The following is a 16,261-nucleotide window of genomic DNA, read 5'->3' on the forward strand; positions in this document are numbered from 1 at the left end:
AAATTTACAATTTTTCTAAAGGGTTAATGGAAAGTTATATATTATTTAGTATTAAGATAATATTAATCAACTAATGCATTCAATTTCTATTATTGGTATTAAAAATAACACAAACTATGATGTTATCCCTTTATATCAAAGGTCTAAGGGTGAATAATTAGTAGGAAATATATTGGTAACAAGTTAACAAGTTATCTTGGGCTTCCTCTAGGATCCAAACCCCCAGACTCCTTTTGGACAAGCATTATCGACAACTTCATCAAGAAACTTGCTGGTTGGAAAGGGGCCACCCTCAGTCAGGTAGGTAGATGATCCCTGGTTAACTCGATTCTCCAGAACCTCCCCACCTATGCCCTCAGTCTCTTTGGGATTTTGGTTAAGTTTGCAGACAGAATGGAGAGGATTTAGAGGGACTTTCTCTAGACTGGAACTGATGACCACAAGAGATACCACCTAGTAGCCTGGGACAAGGTTTGCTTGCCCAAAGGCTAGGGAGGTCTTGGAATCAGGAAAATTTCTCACCTCAATCAATCCCTCTTAGCTAAAATTCCTTGGCACATCTTTCAAGGCATAAGGGTTTGGAGGGACATCTTCACTGAGAAGTACCTAGGAGGCCTGTCTCTCTCCTCCATTTTCCAAGGGGCCGAGCTGCCGTTGGGTTCTAACATTTGGAATGGTATCTTGAAGGCCCTTACCCTTGCTAAATCTAGGGCCAAATGGAAAGCTGGAATGGGAGAAAAAATCCTTTTTTGGCAGGATAGCTGGCTTTTTCAGGAACCTCTCAATAACCATCCTTCATTCGGTAGGTGGGATGATTAGGCAATAGGCAGATATGGTATGTTGGTTAGGAACTACAAAAATGGGAATGAATGGCACAATCTGGTGGAGCTTTTGTAGGATCTTGAGCCTTTGATGGCCTCTTTAAATGCTATCAACATCAACCAGATAGGTGACGCCTTAGTCTGGGGAGACTCTTTTGGAGGCCATTATACTGTAGCCTCAGGCTATCTTTCCCTTGTGGGCACAGGGGAGAAACCTATTTGGGCCAAGGCCTAGACCCCTGGATTAATGCCCAAAATCAACATTTTCTTTTGGATCCTCTTGCAAGACAAAATCCTTACCCTGGATAATTTAGCCAAGAGAGGCCAAATTATTCCTAGCAGATGTTGCCTTTGTAAGCATGACCTGGAAATGGTTAATCACATTTTCATTTACTACCCCTTTTCCTCTAGAGTGTGGAGTCTTCTGACTTCCAATATGAACTTCTACTGGTGCTCGCTAGCTAGTATCTAGGAATTCTTCATACAGTGGAGTAGTAACCACAAAGGCCTGAACTCCCAAATTTTGAGTTCTTGGATTATCCACACTTTTGCTGGGGAATCTGGAAGGAGCGCAACAACAGGATATTCAAAGACAGAGAAGCTCCTAAGGGTATTATAGTAGAGAAAATTGATGGCCTCATGAAAGAGAACTATTCCACAACTACAGATGGAAACATAAAGGACGAAGGGAAAATTAAGACCAAGAAAGAAGACAGGATCAAAAGAAGACAACAGGCTATTTGGTCCTTCCCCGTCAAAAACTAGCATAAAGCCAATTTCGATGGGGTGGCTAAGGGGAACCCTGGTCCCGCCGGATGCGGTGGAATCATAAGAAACAACTTGGGAGGGGGCATTGCTGCTATCTCCTCCCCTATTGGTCACCAAACCAACCATTTGGTTGAAGCCAGTACAGCCAGACTCACTATTAAGCTAGCCCTAGACTCAGGGATTGAACAACTGTGGCTTGAAGGAGACTCCCTAAATATAATAAATTGTATTTTAGGAGTAACCAAACCATCATGGACCATTGAAAGCTTAATTGAAGACCTAAAAATGGACTTGAGCAAATTTAAAAATTACCACATCAGCCATGTCTACCGTGAAGCTAACGTGGTTGCTGATTGGTTCGCAAATGCAACAGTCACATTCAATTTAGTGATGACGTGGGGAAACAATAATCATTTTCTGACGGCGGCTATGGAGCTCATCCGAAAGGAGCAAATTCAAGGTAACAACTCAAAATCTTTTTTATGATGATGAGACATGCTAAATCATGTTTTAAAAAAGGGAATCATTTGGAGTTATGTGGAACCCCCATCATTTCATTATAACGTGTATAGATTACACGAGCAAAAGAAAGCCAGAGTTAAACCCAATAACACGCGCATTAAAGCTCTCGTCCTTAGTGATTTTTTCATCTTTGAGCTCTACAATTCTGTTAAGGGTTTAGGGTCATAGAGGCATAATATCACAATGGTGGGAGAAAGGATTAGAAGAGAGCCATGGGGAGAAACGGAGAGCTAGAAAGAAAAAGGGAAGGTTTGGAAAAAACTCCAGAAGGGCGGCATAACTAGCTTCATGGAGAGGCTCCATGGTTTTGACACAGGGGTTACCAAGATTATGGTTGAAACCTAGCACAATGGAAAGGTCAAAATTGATGGTGTCTCCCACTAAATCATAGAGGGTCTCATTGCAGAGGTGACAGGCTTCTCCCAGGAAGGCATGAGCTTCTTCAGGGATAAGAAGATGTTCGCCAATGCTTTCAACGCTTTCGTCAAGAATGACAAGGAGAAAAGAAAACTGGTAAAGATTGACACCTACTATGACATTGAGTCCATCAAGAAGATCTAGGGGCATGTTCTAAGGATAATCATAGAGTATGTCACTTTGGAGCCTAGGTTTGATAGAGTCAGGACCCATCATTTTGTTCTGCTTAATCATTTTAGACATAAAGTGAAAATCTCCTTTCCTTTCTATATTTATACCTCTATGACTAAGAATATAGAGAGTTACAAGAAATGTCTTGTCAAGAACCTTTCCCTTCATGAAGGTCTTTTGCTCCTCATTTTTGAGTTTTTGAAAACCCAGACAAGATTCAAGTCCATTGGGGTTTCGGGTGGCTCCTCAAAGGACACAGCTAGCTCAAACTTAGGGGAAGTGCACGTTGTGAAATCTGTCAAGTCTAAAACCCCAAAAGCCAATCCCTCTCCCTAATTCCCTAGCAAGAACAGCCCCAGGTGCCCTCCCCCCAATCCCCCTTCCCCTCATCCTAAGGAGTCTAGTGATGAGTCAGATATAGAGTCGGAGGAGGCAGATTCAGTGGTAGAGAAGGAAAGTGAGTTGGAAGACGACAAGGAGAAAAATAATGACAAGAAGGAGGTGACCCCATATCTGGTCTTAAATGACATATAAGACCAATCAGTAGATATGAATCCACCTATTTGGGCAGTGAAGTCTCTTGAAAGACAGATGGCAAAATAGGGCTTGACTTCAGCAACAGATATGTCTTGAATCACAATACAACCAGGGCATGCATGTAGGGCCATTTCCACATTCTTAAGGATGCCTATGGTTTTGACAGTACTCCCATATAATTGTAACACATCCCTAATAATGGGCTCATATTCCATTCCTAAAGCATCAGCAACACACCTAGGCATTACTGAGCTACTAGCCCCTGAATCTATCATGCAATTATGGACTAACTTGCCCCCTATAATCAGAGAAACATAGAATGGAGGAGGTCTAACCTTTTTATTTGTCTCCACATCACCTGATGATTGTACCAAACTAGTGTCACTCTCCATGGTAGATGACTGATCTTTGGGTTCAATCTTTTCCAATTCTTGCTACAGCATCCTTTTCTGCATTGGTATGGTGGCAACTGCATCCCACATGGAAATGCTTACATTGGTTTTCTTCATTTTCTCTACCACACTCAAGGGTGCCTTAGGAATTTTGGCAGAAACTTTGGGGGCTGTACCCATGAGAGGCCGAGATGGAGCAACATAGGGATCACTTGCATCCTCCTTTCTTGGACCTTGCCTTTGCTATTGTGAAGTGTTTGTCTGCTCATTTTCTTTTTGTGTATGAGGTATAACACTTGAAGTTGAGGCCTGCTCAGGAGAAAGGGGGGCAGTATGTTCCATAGCTCTCCTCTTGCTTCTTGTTTTATGAGCAACAGAATCCTGGTTTACATTACAATGCTCCTCCATTTGGTGATTCATAAAAGAGCAATCACCCTGCCTCTGAACATATGAGGCCTCCTTGGGATGATCTTCCTTGTGTGATTTCTTTATTGCGGACTCCTAGACAGTTAGGGCCAAATAAGATTCTGCTTTCTAACATAGGTAGTAGGTATAAGAATAGTTACATGAAGGACAGAAGTCTTGACCTTGGGCTAAGTTATTTTGAGGAACTAAAGCTCTACTCTGATTTGAGCTTGAAGCAGCAACATGACTATTTTTCCTATTCTGATCAAAAGAGCTATTCCAATGATTAAGAGGCCTACCACCACTTAGAGCCTGATGTTGTAATTGAGGGGGCTTGCCACTTTGGGCTTGCTGCCTTTCTAAGGCCACCACCTTGTTACTCATTTTTTGTATTAGAGAAAAACTATCCTCTAATCTCTTCCCTTGGTCCTTCAACTCCTTCCCCTGCTCTTGCAATTTTTTATCCAAAGTCCTCTCTCTTTTATCTATATTCAACACTAGACCTTGGAGCATTTCCTTGAGTTCCTTTATTCCGTTTGAGGATGTGGAAGCTTGGGGAACTGGAGTAAGGGCTTGTGACGTAGAAATTGTAGGAAGAGGGGCTATTGCTGGTTGGTGGTTGGGAACATCAGGAAAGAAAGGCATAGGAGGCCTTGGAGCCAACTTCCCACCTTGTATTAGGATATTCTCAGCTTTTATAGCTGTCTCATAAGCATTCGGTAATGTATCTCCTCCCATAATTTGGATTGTGGTGGCAATGTCACTTTTGAAAGCTCTAAGGTAATGTAAGAAGGCGTTACTAGGGGTAGGTTTCACTATAGTAGGTATTCTATCCCATGTCTTTTGGAATTTGTAATTAAAATCAGTCATACATTCATGGGGGGCTCTTTTTATTGTAGTTAGCTACTCTAGTAGTGACAAATGGTCACTCTTATCCTCAAAATGTTTGCATAATCCTGCTCCTAGTCTATCCCAATCAGTTATGGAACCATGAGCTAAGCCTCTATACCACTGTAATGCTTTTCCTTTTAAAGATGAGGCTAGAAGTCTAACGGCAACATCATCTTCTGTAATACCATGAATATTGCAGACATTCTCTACCTCTTGGATATGCTCTAGAGGGGAAATAGAAGTTTCAGCAGTAAAATTAGGTATACTTTTTAGTGCAGATACTGGTATATCATGTCTTTGGGCTAACAATAGAGGACTTCCACCATTAAAGGTGGCAAAATCATGAACTCGTGGCTGTGCCATATAAACAAGTGTTCTATTGATGAGTGTTGATGGCAATCTAGGCTGAGTTCAAACAGTAGGGGGAGTAGATATAGATCTTACAGGTATATCAACTGTTATTCTACCCCTAACTGGTGATAATGAAGCTCTAGTCCTTCTTCTCCTAGGATTTGAAAGAGAAAGCTCTTGATATTAAAATTTACCTCTAGAAGATGCCCTTGTTTTAGTCCTAGGCATGAATCACTGCAAACTTGGTCTGGAATTCTTTCTTCTTGACACAAGTAGACCTGAAATCTTTTGATATGAGTCCCACCGGGCATGCCAAAAGCTATTGTCACTTAGGTTTGCACCCTTGTACAAGCCCTATGCGCGAGGAAAACCTAGTGAAACATGGAAACAACCTCCAAGCTGTGGGACTTGAACTGCGAGGTTGAGTCTCCAGAGAAGGCCGTCTTCCTCTTACTATCCAGGCACACCTATCTATTCTCAGAAGGGAAAGGGAGAAAGAGAGCATTGAAGAAAATCTACCTAGTCTAATCTAAGGTGGTGATGCACCAAAACAGAGTGTTCAGACTCATCTTCTGCCCATATATGCACTACAGAACTAGGGTAACATTCAAGGTCATACATTCATTCAGACTTATATCAACCAACAACCACATACAGATCAGGAGAGCAACTGAATAACACTAGGAATAGAAGATTTCACTTGTATATTATTCAATAGGCCAAAGATAGATACAGTATGCAGACCACTGATCTCACAATGCATCAACAAGAGGCAAAATGATACACATTCACGTTGATGGCTGAAAGAGATGATATAGGATGTTTATCTAGCTCAGAGACAAAGGGATTTTACACCGCAAGTCTGCAAGCAGCAGCTGAGAAAATCAGGAAGAGTCCCCCCTTACAAAAATGTACAAAATCTACCTTTATAGTTCAGGCGTAACTAAGATCTTTTTGGCTGAAATGACCCTGCAACTACCTACCATTGAGTACCATGGAAGGCAATCATGGAAAAAATCTCCCAAAATTTTGATCTCTTTCGCCAATAATGTCCTGAGAAGACTGAAAATGGCATCATAACTGCACTTTGACCTGGTAGATGGATCAACGGGTAGGTGGAGTGTCATTCTGTGTTTTACATTTACTTTGGTAGGTCGAGATTGATCATGGAGATCAGATCGAATGAAAAAATCGATTATCCTCACCTCCTAGTTCATGAATCCATCGAGGAAAAAAGGTCAATCGGGCTCCCTATGCGTCAACTAGGCTGCGCGGGCCAATTGCATTTCTTTATTTCGCCACCTGGAGGTCCTCCCACAGTTGACCACCCTTCATTGGACTAACTGCGCCACCCTGAACACTATCATGATGGTGACAGTTACACTAACTGCCAACTGCCATCCTAGACTACGCCGACAGGACGCGTGTCGACAAGGTGCTGTGTCACCAACATAACCCTCGCACATCTCCGCCATAGCGCGATGGCGCCTACCGTCGATCGGCCTCGATCCAACGATCATGGAGACTCATCATTCTGCAACCTCTTCCCTTGTAAATCACTAGGCCCGCAACACATGTGGCACTTCCCCATTGGTCTGACGATCACTTAGTCCTTACTGCGCCAGTTGTATGAAACATGGTTCCACCAGGACACGTGGCGCATAGGTGCTAACTCGCTATCATAAAATTCACGTAGTTTCTCCATGGTGAGATAGCGCCTACCGCTAATCCCTATAGATCCAACGATCATGAAGACTCACTATTCGTGCTGAGATCTGGTGCCACCTCTTGTCTGCATTTTGATTCAGCACATGTGGCTGTTCCTGATTCACCATAAAACTAATCATCGTCGGTACACCTTTTTGATGATGCAGTCTGCCCATTGTGAGACTTCTGACCTACCGCAAACACTTCAATTTGCGACTAGGCCCATCCTGTCTGGCACCACCTCAGCGACGCATCCTGGTGAGACTTGACCCCACCAACATGTGGCAAAAGGGTACCAAGTCACTATGCAAAAAACCTGCAGCTTCGCCATGGCGAGATGGCGCCTACCGCCGATCCATTTCCAATCTGACGGTCACAAAACTTGACCTCCTGCGACCCACCTTCTCTATTGAATTTTTGAGCCCATTGTATGCCATGCCCTGATTCATACACATGGCACCTCCTTATTTGGTTCGATGAAGACTAGCTGGCAACCCGAGGCCTGATCTGCAGAGCGACCACATGTCAGCTAGGCGCCATGTCGCTATGCAAAAATCGAGACCAAATTCCCATAGTGCCATAGCGCCCATTGACAGCGTGCCTTGAGATTTACACATGTCCCCATTTGATTTGCTATCTTGATGCCAGGCTGAAAAATTACATTGCAGAGTACCGACAAGACCCATCTGCCTGATCCTTCCTCGCCACGGTGAACTTTCTGTTTGGGCGCTATGTCACCATCGAAAAATGCATTGGTTTTCTGTTGGCGCCATAGCGCCTCGCCATGTTTTGAAACCTCCAGGCCGTGAAACTATCTGCCCGCCACCATGAAACCTCTGACCTGCCATACTCTGCGACCTGGGACCAGACCCTGAATGACACCTGGCATCACTTTGAGACACAGTCCTATCGATCCACATGGTGGATGGTCACCATGTTGCTATGATAAAATCTGCACATCTTCGCCATAGCGAGATGGCACCATTTGTTGATGCAACCAAATCTAACGATCGTGAGGACTCGTCGTACCTCATGCTTCTGCCCTCCTTGTCGATACACCTGGCATCTCTTTGAGACACAGCCCCACCTAACACGTGTCACCAGGGCGCGATGTCACTGTCATAACCCTCGCGCAACTCCTCCATAGCATGATGGCACCTACCATTGATCTGAGCATATCCAATGATGGTGAACGTAAGCCCTGACTGTGTTAGCCGTGCCGACAGGAACTCTGACCTAGTACACATGGTTTCTCCTGATTCGTCGCCGCAACACCTGATTCCATCGGTTGCCAAAATTTTCCACCGTGAATATTTCCACCGGGCGCTATGTCACTATGGAGATTTTTTGGCCGATATGCGATAGCGACATAGCACCAAGGGCGTCAAGAACCTTTTCCAACTTGTCGAACACCGGATCCACCCCTACAACGTGTCGACAGGGCATCATCGCGCTATCATAATTATCGTGCATTTCCTTTATAGCGCGATGGTGCCAACCGTTGGTCTGCTTAGATCTGACAGCTAGAAACTCACGGGTCATAGCATTAAAATACCAACTCTGAGACTAACCATTGAATAAGTCATGCATTTGAATCTAAATCCTTGGCGGTAAAAATAGGGGTAACACTTCTGGCAACTCGCAGGGGGCATGAGCCTGCTCAATGCATGACCAGTGCCTGAGAATGATCCATTGGGCCATGGAGTCGAAAAAGGGGGCCTGGAAGGTACGAAACCAAGAGCTGCAAGAAACCCTAACCCTTAATGAGGAAATCAAAACATTAAAGAACTGTTGAACTCTGGCTCTGTCTTGTGACTTGAAAACAAAAAATAGGACCTCCTCAGCAACCTAAGACTTGTCAAAAGTTTGAGAACTGGCGACTCAAGAAGTGAGCCATGTGCACGCGCACTTATTGTAAAATAGGAACAACAGGAAGCAACTAAACTAGCTATGTACATGGATTCACAACTTTCAGAAACAGGGCTTCAAATGGATCCCATTGACTGGAATGGGCAGAATTTCACCATTTGGCCTGCTTAGCTGGAACGCATTGGCCTGTTTGCAACTGGAGATCAGATAAGGGCCGCTCCATAGTGGATCAAATTTGGAGTGCCTTCCTAGTTTTGCTCTATCTGAGTCCCACTTGAGAACTAAATCTCCCTCTCTGAAGATTCTGGCCCTTGCCTTCTTATCAAAACTCTTCTTCATCTACTGCTGGTGTATCTCCAGGGTTTGCATAGCTTTGTTTCTCTTTTCTTCCAGTTCAATCAACTCTGCCATTCTCACTGACATGGGACTATTTTCAACCAATTCCAGCTGATGAGCCAACTCCAAGGATGGGAATTCCAACGAGATTGGAAGTATGGCCTCCCTACCATATACCAACACAAAAGGTGAATTCCCAATAGATCTCTTGGGTGTTATCCTATCAGCCCACAGAGAAGTCCTTAAATTTTTATGCCAGACCCTCTGATTGTCTTCTATGGTTCTCTTTATGATTTTGATCAGATTCTTATTGGAGGATTCAGCCAAACCATTACCCTGCGGGTAGTTATTTGATGATGTGCTCAGATAGATATTGTGACTCATTACCCATGCACAAATCTGGGTTCCAACAAAAGATTTGGCATTATCTGAGATGATAGTAGAAGGAGCTCCAAACCTAGATACAATTCCATCAAGGAATTCAACAACCGATGGCTCTGTAGCATCCTTCAAGGCAACTGCCTCTGTCCACCTAGTGAAATAATCAGTAGTAGCCAAAATCCATTTATGACCTGCACTAGATGGGAGATTAATGGGGCCTATAAAATCCAACCCCCACTGGGTGAAGGGCTGATCCACCTAAATGGGGTGAAGAGGAAGAGCTGCAAGTTTCTGTTTGCCTGAGAAAAAAGCACATCCCTCACATTTTCTCACATACCTATAACAATCATGGAACAAAGATGGCCAGTAATATCCAACCCTCATGATCTTCATAGCGGTTGTTCTTGTAGAGAAGTGGCCACCATCAGGGCCATCATGAAGTTCTTTAATCATCCTCTCAACCTGATCCTCTTCAATACATCTCAACAGGGTCCCATTAAAATCCCTCCTGAATAGGATATCATCAATCACAACATAGGGAATGGATTGCAGTCTATATTGTCTTCTTTTAGCTCTGTCCAATCCCTGAGGGTATCCATTCCCTGATAAAAACTTCCTCATGTCATCCATCTGGCTCCTTGGGGCATTAACATTTCTTTCCTCTTGCTGCTCTGTAATTACCATAGCAGTCCCTTCATCTGAATCCTGATCTGATAACATTTCCTTGCATAATCCTCTCCCTCTTACCAACTTGGTAATTTGAATATCAACATCATATTCCATTACCCTAGTGATCCATCCAGCTCTCTTTTCACCGATGTCCTTGCTTAACAAGAAATCTTTTACACTCGCATGGGGCACCAACAAATGGATCCTATTGTGGGATAAGAGGTGTCTAAATTTCTTCAAAGCTCTAATGACTGCAAGGGCTTGCTTCTCAATAAAGATATACTTATCTTCATATTCCTTGAGTCCTTCACTAAAGAAGGCTATGGGCTGCTCCTCATCCTTGTCATTTGTCTGAGTCAAGACAGTAGAAACACTTGACTCACCACCTAAAGTGTAGAGGATGAAATCTTTCTCAACATTTGAGTTCATGAGAGTGGGGGCTGAGGCTATGGCTGCCTTAATTTCTTCAAAACTTTCCTTCCCCTCCTTGGTCCATGAGAAGACCATATCTTTCTTAAGCATGGCTATGAGGGGTTTCACCATGATGGCAAGATTAGGAATAAACCTTCTTACAAAATTTATCCTACCAAGGAAACTTTGCAGCCCTTTCTTGTGTTTAGGGAGGGGAAGGGCAAGTATGGCTTTTGTTCTTTCTGGATCAATGGTCAACCCATCCTTAGATACAATGTGTCCCAGTAATTTTCCTTGGCTTGTAGCAAAGAAACACTTGGCTAGGTTGAGGGAAACCCCAAACTCTCTACATCTTAGAAATACCTGTCTCAAATGATCAAGGTGATCTTTTACATTCTTGGAATATACAGTTATATCATCAAGGTATACTAAGACAAACTTGTTGATTAATCTTTTGAAAGCTACTTCCATTGCCTTTTGGAATGTGGCACCTGCATTTGTTAGTCCAAATGGCATCTTGCAATAAGAATAGGTGCCCCATTTAGTAGTAAATGCTGTCTTATATCTGTCAGATTCTTTAACCAACACTTGGTTATAACCAGAAAATCCATCAAGAAAAGAAAACCTCCTTGACCCACTGACCTTGGACAGAATTTTCTCCACAGAAGGGAGGGGATGGTGATCCTTAAGGGAAGCCTGATTAAGATCCCTAAAGTCCACACACAATCTGATTTCTCCATTCTTCTTCCTTACAGGGACAAGGTTAGCCACCCATGATGAGTGTTTGATAGGAAAAATTATGTTAGCTTCAATCAACTTGGATAGTTCCTTCCTCATTAAGGGTTCAATCTTGGGATTCACTGGCCTCTATTTTTGCCTTACTGGTTTGATCCTATCAACTAAATCTATGGTATGCTGAAACAAACTAGGGTCAAACCCCTTTAAGTCATCATATGACCAAGCAAACACATCATTAAATTCTTGACATAGATGAATGAAATTTTCTTGCTCAGCCCCAGAACATACCTTCCCCATGTTAAGAGATTTTCCATCAGCAATAGTAACTGGAGCATGATCATCCTTTTCTGCAGCTAGATTTACTCCTTTGCCTCTTGTCTGATCATCAGGATTAAAGACACTCTCCAAGGTAATGAGACCCTTGGGCAACTTGTTGGAACTGAGGTGAATGATCTGATCACCATACTGATCTTGTAGTCTTGACTGATTTCTTTCTAAAAATTCTACTTCATTCTGCAAGAAACTCACAATCTGCTCATCGGACTCAAACACTTGCCAATAGTATTATTATCAGGAACAACAGGCCTTACTACCACCCTTATTTGTTGCTTCCTTTCTTCCTCGAGATTCCCTGGCACATCATAAGATGCACCCACTGCTGCAAGTCTATCAGCATATTTGTTTTCTTTCCTAGGAATGCTTTGGATATTAAATGCTTGGAAACCCTCAAGCAAATCCCAGACTCTGTGTTTGTAAGACTTGAGCAGGCCATTTTTGGTGATATTCTGATTTCTCACTTGGTTCACTACCAACTCACTATCTCCATATACTTTCAAGGCTTGAATTCCCCTCTTTTGGGCAAGTAGGAGACCTTGGATCAAGGATTCATACTCAGCCACATTATTGGTACAACTAAATTGGAGCCTAAAAGAGAAGTAGTATCTTATTTGTGTGGGAGAGATCAACATAACACTGGCCCCTACTCCATTTCTATTCCTTGAGCCATCAAAGTACATATTCCATATTCCACTCATGTCATCATTAGCTCCAACAAGATCAGGAACTTGAGCCTCCTTCTCTATTATGCAATATGTACTAAGGCCTGTCTCAAGAGTTTTCGACATAGGCTCAAACTGACATGTATTTTCCCACTCATCTAAGAAGAAATCAGGAATCTCTACTATGGAGGTGGTGGGCTCATTCACTATGTCATTTCCATCCATCTCCAAAATAGGTCAATTCATATTAACGAAGTTGGGGGTGTAGGGTTCAGTGTGATGAAGGGCTTGAGGCTCTGCTCTAATTGAAGCGTTGGCCCCATATCTGGTCTTAAATGACATATAAGACCAATCAGCAGATATGAATCCACCTATTTGGGCAGTGAAGTCTCTTGAAAGACAGATGGAAAAATAGCGCTTGACTTCAGCAATAGATATGTCTTGAATCACAATACAACCAGGGCATGCATGTAGGGCCATTTCCACATTCTTAAGGATGCCTACGGTTTTGACAGTACTCCCATCTAATTGTAACACATCCCTAATAATGGGCTCATATTCCATTCCTAAAGCATCAGCAACACACCTAGGCATTACTGAGCTACTAGCCCCTGAATCTATCATGCAATTATGGACTAACTTGCCCCCTATAATCAGAGAAACATAGAATGGAGGAGGTCTAACCTTTTTATTTGTATCCACATCACCTGATGGTTGTACTAAACTAGTGTCACTCTCCATGGTAGATGACTGATCTTTGGGTTCAATCTTTTCCAATTCTTGCTGCAACATCCTTTTCTGCATTGGTATGGTGGCAACTGCATCCCAAATGGAAATACTTACATTGGTTTTCTTCATTTTCTCTACCACACTCAAGGGTGCATTAGGAATTTTGGGGGAAACTTTGGGGGCTGTACCCATGAGAGGCTAAGATGGAGCAACATAGGGATCACTTGCATCCTCCTTTCTTGGACCTTGCCTTTACTATTGTGAAGTGTTTGTCTGCTCATTTTCTTTTTGTGTATGAGGTATAACACTCAAAGTTGAGGCCTGCTTAGGAGAAAGGGGGGCAGTATGTTCCATAGCTCTCCTCTTGCTTCTTGTGTTATGAGCAACAGAATCCTGGTTTACATTACAATGCTCCTCCATCTGGTGATTCATAAAAGAGAAATCACCCTACCTCTGAACATATGAGGCCTCCTTGGGATGATCTTCCTTGTGTGATTTCTTTACTGCGGAATCCTGGACAGTTAGGACCAAATAAGATTCTGCTTTTTGACATAGGCAGTAGGTATAAGAATAGTTACATGAAGGACAAAAGTCTTGACCTTGGGCTAAGTTATTTTGAGGAACTAAAGCTCTACTCTGATTTGAGCTTGAAGCAGCAGCATGACTATTTTGCCTATTTTGATCAAAAGAGCTATTCCAATGATTAAGAGGCCTACCACCACTTAGAGCCTGATGTTGTAATTGGGGGGGCTTGCCACTTTGGGCTTGCTGCCTTTCTAAGGCCACCACCTTGTTACTCATTTTTTGTATTAGAGAAAAACTATCCTCTAATCTCTTCCCTTGGTCCTTCAACTCCTTCCCCTGCTCTTGCAATTTTTTATCCAGAGTCCTCTCTCTTTTATCTGTATTCAACACTAGACCTTGGAGCATTTCCTTGAGTTCCTTTATTCTATTTGAGGATGTGGAAGCTTGGGGAACTGGAGTAAGGGCTTGTGACGTAGAAATTGTAGGAAGAGGGGCTATTGCTGGTTGGTGGTTGGAAACATCAGGAAAGAAAGGCATAGGAGGCCTTGGATCCAACTTCCCACCTTGTATTAGGATATTCTCAGCTTTTATAGCTGTCTCATAAGCATTCGGTAATGTATCTCCTCCCATAGTTTGGATTGTGGTGGCAATGTCACTTTTGAAAGCTCTAAGGTAATGCAAGAAGGCGTTACCAGGGGTAGGTTTCACTATAGTAGGTATTCTATCCCATGTCTTTTGGAATTTTTAATTAAAATTAGTCATACATTCATGGGGGGCTCTTTTTATTGTAGTTAGCTGCTCTAGTAGTGACAAATGGTCACTCTTATCCTCAAAATGTTTGCATAATATTGCTCCTAGTCAATCCCAATCAGTTATGGAACCATGAGCTAAGCCTCTATACCACTGTAATGCTTTTCCTTTTAAAGATGAGGCTAGAAGTCTAACGGCAACATCATCTTCTGTAATACCATGAATATTGCAGACATTCGCTACCTCTTGGATATGGTCTAGAGGGGAAATAGAAGTTTCACCAGTAAAATCAGGTATACTTTTTAGTGCAGATACTGGTATATCATGTCTTTGGGCTAACAATAGAGGACTTCCACTGTTAAAGGTGGCAAAAGCATGAACTCTTGGCTGTGCCATATAAACAAGTGTTCTATTGATGAGTGTTGATGGCAATCTAGGCTAAGTTCGAATAGTAGGGGGAGTAGATATAGATCTTACAGGTATATCAACTGTTATTCTACCCCTAACTGGTGATAATGAAGCTCTAGTCCTTCTTCTCCTAGGATTTGAAAGAGAGAGCTCTTGATATTGAAATTTACCTCTAGAAGACGCCCTTGTTTCAGTCCTGGGCATGAATCACTGCAAACTTGGTCTGGAACCAGACTTTTTGATGTTTAGAGTCGCCAAGTACTTGAAGAATCAGCCTCTTAAAGGCTCAAAAACTGAAGCCAACACTACTTCTTTAGCATTTATCTCTAGAATTCTTTCTTCTTGACACCAGTAGACCTAAAATCTTCTGATATGAGTCCCACCGGGCGTGCCAAAAATTGTTTTCACTTAGGTTTGCACCCTTGTCCAAGCCCTATGCGCGAGGACAACCTAGTGAAACATGGAAACAACCTCCAAGCTGTGGGACTTGAATTGCGAGGTTGAGTCTCCGGAGAAGGCCGGCTTCCTCTTACTGTCTAGGTGCACCTATCTGTTCTCAGAAGGGAAAGGGAGAAATAGAGCATTAAAGCAAATCTACCTAGTCTAATCTAAGGTGGTGATGCACCAAAAAAGAGTGTTCAGACTCATCTTCTGCCCATATATGCACTATGGAACTAGTGTAACATTCAAGGTCATACATTCATTCAGACTTATATAAACCAACAACCACATACAGATCAGGATACCAACTGAATAACACCAAGAATAGAAGATTTCACTTATATATTATTCAATAGGCCAAAGATAGATACAGTATGCAGACCACTGATCTCACAATGCATCAACGAGAGGCAAAATGATACACATACACGTTGATGGCTGAAAGAGATGATATAGGATGTTTATCTAGCTTAGAGACAAAGGGATTTTACACCACAAGTCTGCAAGCAGCAATCGAGAAAATCAGGAAGAGTCCCCCCTTACAAAAATGTACAAAATCTGCCTTTATAGTTCAGGCGTAACTAAGATCTTTTTGGCTGAAATGACCCTGCAACTACCTACCATTGAGTACCATGGAAGACAATCATGGAAAAAATCTCCCAAAAATCTGATTTCTTTTGCCAATAATGTCCTGAGAAGACTGAAAATGACATCATAACTGCACTCCTACCTGGTAGATGGATCAATGGGTAGGTGGAGTGTCATTCTGTGTTTTACATTTACTCTGGTAGGTCAAGATTGATCATGGAGATCAAATCACATGACAAAATTGATTATCCTCACCTCCTGGTTCATGAATCCGTCGAGGAGAAAAGGTCAATCGAGCTCCCTATGCATCAACTAGGCCACATGGGCCAATTGCATTTCTTTATTTCACCACCTGGAGGTCCTCCCACGGTCGACCACCCTTCATTGGACTAACCGTGCCACCCTGAACACTATCATGATGGTGACGGTTACACTA

This window comes from Cupressus sempervirens, chromosome 1, assembly GCF_028749045.1.
Source record: "Cupressus sempervirens isolate cs-2001-9-10 chromosome 1, ASM2874904v1, whole genome shotgun sequence".
NCBI classification, from domain to species: Eukaryota; Viridiplantae; Streptophyta; class Pinopsida; order Cupressales; family Cupressaceae; genus Cupressus; species Cupressus sempervirens.